The sequence below is a fragment of the Eptesicus fuscus genome, chromosome 7 (genome assembly GCF_027574615.1).
Source record: "Eptesicus fuscus isolate TK198812 chromosome 7, DD_ASM_mEF_20220401, whole genome shotgun sequence".
In the NCBI taxonomy this organism is placed as follows: domain Eukaryota; kingdom Metazoa; phylum Chordata; class Mammalia; order Chiroptera; family Vespertilionidae; genus Eptesicus; species Eptesicus fuscus.
The window spans coordinates 5,093,015-5,101,341 of NC_072479.1; the positions used below are offsets into that span (position 1 = coordinate 5,093,015).

The following is an 8,327-nucleotide window of genomic DNA, read 5'->3' on the forward strand; positions in this document are numbered from 1 at the left end:
AACAGTCCTCTTAGAAAGCTTTATGTCTCCACAGGACCTTAAGGTGTTCTACAAAGAGGGCACCCTAAAACCCAGGCTGAGCTGTGCACAGTGGCATAGCCGAGGCCTCCGGGGAAGGAAGGGCCACCACGCGGTACGTGTGCTGCTGTCCCCGGAACAGATGTGGCCCCTCCGGGACCGTTTCAGACACGCTCCCCACCCCAGGGAAGGGGCACCCTAACTGAAACTACTTATAGAGAAGTTCCAAGAATTAAATTCTAGTCCAAGGAACTGCTGAGAGCCAGTTGGTGGGTCACCGTTGTGGACTAAAAGGCCACAGGCAAACTTGACTCGCTCAGGGAAGGCCTACGTGGTGGCCTAGCAAACTCTAAGACCTAAAGTAACCACAAAGGAGGGTCTGAAATTAAGACTTTAACTAAAAGTAGTATGGTGGTTGGTCACCTCCTAGGCCAGTATCTTCCCTGACAAGGTCAGTCTTGACCTTAACTGAGCCTGCTATCCCTTTGTATCTACCATACCAGATCCTCAAAATGTCAGAGTAATATGTAACTCCCCTTTTTTCTGGGCCCTCGGGGCACAGCCAGATGCCCTAGGCGCCAAGACAGACACCACGGATTCCTTCATTGTTACTGTTATCATGTTAATTGTTGCCTGTTAACTATCTGCACCCACCTAAGTAAAAGAAGTGTCTATCATTTTACTTTTTATCCAATCCCAGAGGTTTCCCCATCCCTCCACCCCCACCCACCTTTTGCTTTCTCCCACAATCCTAATCTACCACCAATGGATTTCATGTAACACACGTCTCCTTCTTTGATTGTGATGTATAAAACAAGGTGAAAAACTGCCATTTTCCAGAGCATTATCCCAATCCGTTGAGATTCTGCTTCCAGCAATTGTCGACAATTTAGCTCAAATAAACTCACAAAAATTCTTTACAGGTTTGAATGTTTTTACGTTAACACCACAAAGGATGGTCTGAAATTAAAACTCTAATTAAAAAGCAGTTTATAGTGGGTAGTCATGTCCCAGGCCAGTATCTTCCTTGACAAAGATCAACTTTGATCTTGACTGAGCCTGTTGTCTTTTTGCATCTAAGATAACATACCTGTGAAATGCCGGGGTGACTTGTAACTTCCTTTTTACCCCGGGCCCCTCAGGGCACAACCAAATATGCCAGGGCACCAGGGCAGAAACCACCAATTCCTTCACTGTTATTGCTATGTTATTGCTGACTGCTAACTATCTCTGTTCCCACCTAAGTAAAAGAAGTGTGTGTCTTATCATTTTACTTTTTATCCAATCCCAGATGTTTCCCCGATTTACTTTCTCCTGCCTCCCTAATCTATCATCAGTGGATTTCATGTAACCCACTTACATCTCCTTCTTTGATTGTAATGTACAAAACAAGGTGAAAAACTGCCATTCTCCTGAGCATTATCACAATACTTTGAGATTCTGCTCTCTGGCAATTGTTGATAGTTTGGCTCAAATAAACTCACAAAAATTCTTTACAGATTTGAATGTTGTTTTTTTGTTTATTTGCTTTTTATGTTAACACCTTAGTACTCTCCAGTATTGCACACTAAAAAATGACAGTGGCCCTAGCCGGTTTGGCTCAGTGGCTAGAGCATCGGCCTGTGGACTGAAGGGTCCCGGGTTCTATTCTGGTCAAGGGCACATGCCCAGGTTGTGGGCTCAATCCCCAGTAGGGGGCATGCAGGAGGCAGCTGATCAATCAATGATTATCTCTCATCATTGATGTTTCCATCTCTCTCTCCCTCTCTCTTCCTCTCTGAAATCAATAAATATATATATATTTTAAAAAAACAAATGACAGTGATTCTATCTTTGAACCAAATTTCAAGATGGACAGACTAAAAGATGATATTAAATATTAATACCATCCGGCATTGGCTGTAATCTAATCTAATAATAGACAAATATGCAAATTGACCATACCTCCGACACACCCACAAGCCACGCCCACCATCCAATCAGAGCGAGTATGCAAATTAACCCAAACCAAGATGGCTACAGCCACAGAGAGCAAGGTTTCCTAGGTAACAGAGGAAGCCAAGCTTTCTACCAGCCGTTGCAGGCCTAAGCCTCCACTCAAGCTACAAAGTTTCAATTATAGAAGGTAAACAAATTCAAACAAATGGCGGCAGAATGGAGCTTGAGAGAGCAGGCCAGGGTTGCCGCCGGCAACAGGGGAAGCAAAGCTTTCCACACACCCTGGCCGGGCTCACCCACTTAAGGCAACAAAGTTTCAATTATAACCCCAACACAAATGGCTTCAGGCCTCAGAGGGAGCCCCAGGCTTGGCTCTGCTCCAGGCTACAAAGTTTCAATTGTAGAAGGAAAATAAATTCCAGATACCAGGGCCTCCGCTTGCGTTGCCAGGGGGCGTGGCCGGCCTGTAAACTACCACAGGCCCCTCGCTCAGGCCGCCCCACGCCCCCAGGGTACCCCACCCTGATCAGGGACACCCTTCAGGGCAAACCAGCTGGCCCCCACCCCTGTACCAGGCCTCTATCCTATCTAATAAAAGAGTAATATGCAGATTTATCATCACTGCAACACACAATATAGCTGCCCCCATGTGGTCAAAGATCCTGCCCCCATGTGGACACAGGATAGCCACCACAAGATGGCCAACAGGGGAGGGCAGTTGGGAGGCACCTGGCCTGCAAGGGAGGGCAGTTGAGAGGGACCAAGCCTGCAAGGGAGGGCAGTTGGAGGTGATCAACCCTGTAGGAGAGGGCAGTTAGGGGTGACCAGGCCGGCAGAGGAGGGAAGTTGGGGGCAAACAGGCTGGCAGCAGAGTGGTTAGGGGGTGATCAGGCTGGCAGGCAGAAGCGGTTAGGGGCAATCAGGAAGGCAGGCAGGCAAGCAGTTGGGAGCCAGCAGTCCTGGATTGTGAGAGGGATGTCCGACTGCCCGTTTAGGTCCGATCCCAGGGATCGGGCCTAAACGGGCAGTCGGACATCCCTTGAGGGGTCCCATATTGGAGAGGGTACAGGCTGGGCTGAGGGACAACCCCCCTCCGTGCACGAATTTCGTGCACCAGGCCTCTAGTAATTATCATAAATACATTCTATCTCTGGCAGCTAAGGTATGAACCTTTTCAAGAGGAATTATGAAGAAAAGCAATTTCCTTCTAGAACAAAATCCAGAGATTTCACAGTAAGCTTCGGAAGGGAATCTCAGGTAGGGAGAGAGCACTGTATAGAGAATTTCCCCTTCCCCTTCCCTGGGAGGAGGGGGTCCTCTCACTTGAAAATCCCTTCCCAGCATTGGAGGAAGGATACTTTGTGATTCTTCTTAGCACTGCGGAATTTCAAAAGCTCCTCTAAATATTAGGGGAAGCCATAAGGAACAGAATATACAGTGTGGTGCAAAAGCATGCTTACAGTTGTGAATGCTGAGACACAGGCTTTATTCTGGTGTTATTATTAATTACTAGAGGCCCGGTGCACGAAATTCGTGCATGAGGGGGCCTTCAGCCCAGCCTGCACCTTCTCCAATCCGGGACCCCTCAGGGGATGTCTGACTGCCAAGGATCGGGCCTAAACCGGCAGTTGGACATCCCTCTCACAACCCAGGACCACTGGCTCCTAACTGCTCATCTGCCTGCCTGCCTGATCACCCCTTACTGCCCCCCCCCCCCTGCCAGCCTGGTCGCCCTCAACTGCCCTCCCTGCGGACCTGGTCGCCCCATGCAGCCTGCTGCTTGGTCGTTTGGTTGCCCCTCACTGACCCCCCTGCTGGCCTAGTTGCCCCACGCAGCCTGTTTGGTCGTCCGTCCGGTTGTGATGGTCGCCTGGGCTTTTATTATTATAGATTGTGTGGCCACACACTAGACCTGACAAGCTCAGGGGAGGCCTGCATGGCGGCCTTAAAAACTCAGACACCTGGGGGGATAAGGACACATATGTAATACCTTAATCAATAAAGAAAAAACAAAAAACTCAGACACCTAAAGTATCACATAGAATGGTCTGAAATTAAAACTTTTTAACTAAAAGCAGTTTATAACAGGTAGTCATATCCTAGGGTAGAATCTTCCCTCATAAAAGTCAATCTTAATTAAACCTGTTTATTGTCTTTTTTAATCTAACATAACATACCTTTGGAATATCAGAGGAACTCCCCTTTTTAAGATCTCTCAGGGCACAGCCAGTACACCAGAGCAGAGACCACAAATCCTCTGTTATAGTTACCGTGTTAATTGTTGACTGTTAACTATCCTGCACTCACCTATGTAAAAGATGTATGTGTCTGTCATTTTACTTTTTATCTAGTCCCAGAGATCCCCCTCCCTACTTTTCTTTCTCCCACTTCCCTAATCTATCACCAACCCAGTTACGTCTTCTTTTAAAAAACAAAAAAAAATCTATTTTTTTTTTTTTAATTTCAGGGAGGGAGAGATATAGAAACGTTGATGATGAAAGAGAATCATTGATCAGCTGTCTCCTGCATGCCCCACAGTATGTGCCCTGACCTGGAATCGAGCCATGGCACCGTGTAGAGGTATCAGAGTGAGAAGAGAGAAGCAGTGAACCATGACCTCCTGGTTCATAGGTCGATGCTCAACAATTGAGCAACACTGGTCAGGCTTCTCTTTTGATTGTATTTGAAAAGGAAAATGGGGGTGGGGGGTGGGAGGGGTTGCAACCTAGTTCAGTATCTGGTTAAAACTGTAGTCTTACTTCCCCATTGGGCAGAGCTGCAGAGCATAACCCCAGGGCCCCACCACAGCTGGTTTGGGCAGAGCTTTGGGGACCCTCAGGGGCCCACCACGGGAGGAGATATATGTCAGAGCCTCCCCACGAGTTCAGTTCAGGCTTTGGATTCCAAATTCCCCTGGACTAGCAGATCTGCGAAATAAAGGTTAAACTTTCCTCCCTCAGAGTGCTAGCTGATCCTTCTCCTGTGCATTCTGCCACAACATCTATACTAATAAAAGGGTAATATGCAATTAGACCAGTCGACCGGACATCTTCTGGACATCCAACTTCCTTCCAGACAAAGCCACAGTGGCGGAGGCTGAGGCAGAGGCGGTTAGGGACGATCAGGCCATCAGGGGAGCAAGCAGTTAGGGGTGATCAGGCCGGCAAGGGGGAGCAAGTAGTTAGGGGCAAGATCAGGCTGGTGTGGGGGAGCAAGCAGTTAGGGGGCAATCAGGCCGGCAGGAGAGGGCAGTTGGGGTGATCATGCCGGCAGGGGAAGGCAGTTGGGGGTGATCAGGCTGGCAGGGGAGCAGTTAAGCAGCCATCAGGCCAGCAGGCAGAGGTGGTTAGAGGTGATCAGGCAGGCGAGCAGTTAAGAGCCAGCAGTCCCGGATTGTGAGGGGGTGTCCAACTGCTGGGACCGGGCCTAAACCGGCAGTTGGACATCCCCTGAGGGGTCCCAGATTGGAGAGGGACTGCTGGCTCCACCCTGTTACATGAATCATAAAACAGTGACACTCATAATATATGTATCCTATCATACCTCTTACCAGAGTGCTTTTTACCAGGCCGGGCTGAGGGACATCCCCCTTCCCATGCATGAATTTCGTGTACCAGGCCTCTAGTAATCCTATCTAATAAAGAGGAAATATACTAATTGCCCCTCATGCTGTCGCAAAGATGGCGGCACCCACAGCCAATAAGGAGGGAATATGCTAATTGACTGCCATGCCCTCAAAGATGGCAGCACCCACAGCCACAAGAGGGTGATGCCCAGTCCCCTCAGCCCTGCTGGGGCAGCAGGCACTCTGCAAGGCTGGGCCCACCCCCAGGCAGGTCCGGCCACTCTGCACGCCTGCCTCCGGAGTCTCCCAGTCCCCGCAGCCCCCCAGCTGCCCAGGGCCGGCCCGAGATGCAGGCAAGCCTCAGATGTCAGCTGCCCGGCCGCCCAGGGCCACCTGAGGCTCAGGTAACCAGGGCCGGCCAAGTCTTGCGCTGCCGGCAGTGGCAGCAGCAGAGGTGTGATGGGGCATCACCTTCCCCTGATCGCCAGGTGGCCTCCTGCCCCTGAGGGCTCCCAGACTGTGAGAGGGGGCAGGCCGCTGAGGGACCCCCCTCCAGTGCATGAATTTTCATGCACCGGGCCTCTACTGTATAAAATAAGATGCAAAACTTCCATTCTCTGGAACATTTTCTCAATCTGTTGAGCTTTTGCTTTATGAAATTGTGGACAGTTTGGCTCAAGTAAATTCACAAAAATTCTCTACAGATTTGAATGTTTCTTACATTGACAACTGTATTTTCTAAACAAACAACTGTAAACTTATGCTCCACCCTGTTACATGAATCATAAAAACAGTGACACTCATAATATATGTATCCTATCATACCTCTTACCAGAGTGCTTTTGCCCCGCCTCAATCAAATACTACCTTTTTCCTTCTAGACTTTCACTGTCTAGGACAGGACCCACTTGAAATGTGGCTAGTGCAAATTGATATTAAAATACACACTAAATGTTGGCCCTTGCTTCGCTGCCCCACTGTCTGGCCCATCGGACCCATGACAGGCTGACCCACTACCAATAAATCTGCCCGGCTCTCGAATGCACCATGTCTGGTTCCTCCAGCATCACCACTTTGAAGAAAGTGCTTCAACAGCTCCAGCTGGAGGTGGGACTCAACTCTTGAAGGTTTCCCAGGCTACTGCAGATTTGAAACAATTCTGTCTGTAAAATGCTCAACAAGACCCCCTGCTGACTAGAATGTCTTTAAGTATCAATCCCTTCAGACCCCAGAAAGTCTATTCCTTTTTGTAGTGAAATGAACCTTTGAAGGCGTTACAAACTACTTTTCTTAAACCAGTGAATATCCAAAGAGAGCTAAATTTGAAGCCTGTACAAAAAGCTTACCCTATAACATGTGCCATACTGTTAGGGGCAGAAATAGAATATTGGGGACTAGCTATGGTTATGGGAAATATTAATCATGCCCTGTAAACCATGATTACCTTATGCTGGTTAAAGAAAGGACATTCTAACCTGGCTGAGAGTTGTAAGCCCCTGGGACCTGGCAGTCAATCTTGGAATGTGGTCCATTCTCATTCAAGACCTGCCTATTATCATGGAAAGATTAACAACCTTGTTGCCCAAACAATGGAGTCCCACCCCAGTCTGATTAGCTTGCTTCCCCAAGCCTGTGATCTCTTCTTCCCCATGTAATCCTTGTCCTACCCTTTATAAGCAGCTGGCTTATGGGAGGAGGGGGAGGCTGCAGAGCAGATTTTTGTGGATGACCTGCTGTTCTCCCATACTGTCACCATTATTGTATGATTGTACGCTCATGTATGATTCAAACCTGTCTTTGCCTAATTGGCTCAAGTAGTGACAGGCAACCCGGACCCATTGGTTGTCCGGTTTCAATCCCACTTCTAGGAATACATCCTAAGAAACCTGAAAACCAATCATAAAGAATGTTTGCCCCACTATGCTCATAGCAGCACAATTTACAATAGCTAAGATCTGGAAACAGCCCAAGTGCCCATCAGTGGATGAGCGGATAAAAAAGCTGTGGTACATTTACACCATGGAATGCTATGCAACAGTAAAAAAGAAAGATCTCTTACCCTTTGAGACAGCATGGAGGGACCTGGAGAGTATGATGCTAAGCAAAGTAAGCCAGTCAGAGAACAACAAGTATCACATGAACTCACTCATATGTGGAATCTAATGAACAAAATAGATCCAGAAATCTAGAACAGACTGCGGAATATCGGGGAGGAGGGTGTGTTTGGGAAGAGATCAACCAAAGAACTGTATGCATATATGCATATCCCATGGACACAGACAATTGGGTGATGAAGGCCTGGGGTGGGGGTGGAGGAGGGCTAGAGACGGTTAATGGGGGCGGGGGAAAGGGAGATATATGTAGTACTTTCAACAACAAAGAATTTTTTTAAAACCACCACAAACAAAAACAAACAAAAAAACCCCCTCAAAGACCCAAAGGTTAAAGAAAAGAAACAAACATGCACAGAATCAGGCAGCTGCCCTTCAGGGAAGCCTAGAGGTGTATTCCCTGGAGAAGATGAGACAGGGTGGGGAGGAGTGGGATAGAGTGGGATAAGATGGATGAGGCTCCCTGTCTGAAAACAGACTTATATTTATCAGATAGGAATTGAAATAGGAATTTTTAGGAGTGAAATAGGCAGGTTTAGAGAATTTTTAGAATTGGGGGTCCATGAAGAAAAAATACAGGGCTATAGAGTTGCAAAAGGGTACATTTCCATAAGACAAGGAAGACTGGGAGAAATTACATTTCCATAAGACAAGGGAGCAGCAACAGTTACATTTCCATAATACAAGGGAGAGGC

The 8,327-nt window shown here is 47.9% G+C and overlaps 1 pseudogene; it reads left to right on the forward strand.

The window, feature by feature from the left end:
• The first annotated feature begins 6,568 nt into the window (after window positions 1-6,568).
• Window positions 6,569-6,774, forward strand: LOC103301243 (guanine nucleotide-binding protein G(I)/G(S)/G(O) subunit gamma-5-like; annotated as a pseudogene).
• The last annotated feature ends 1,553 nt before the right edge of the window (window positions 6,775-8,327 follow it).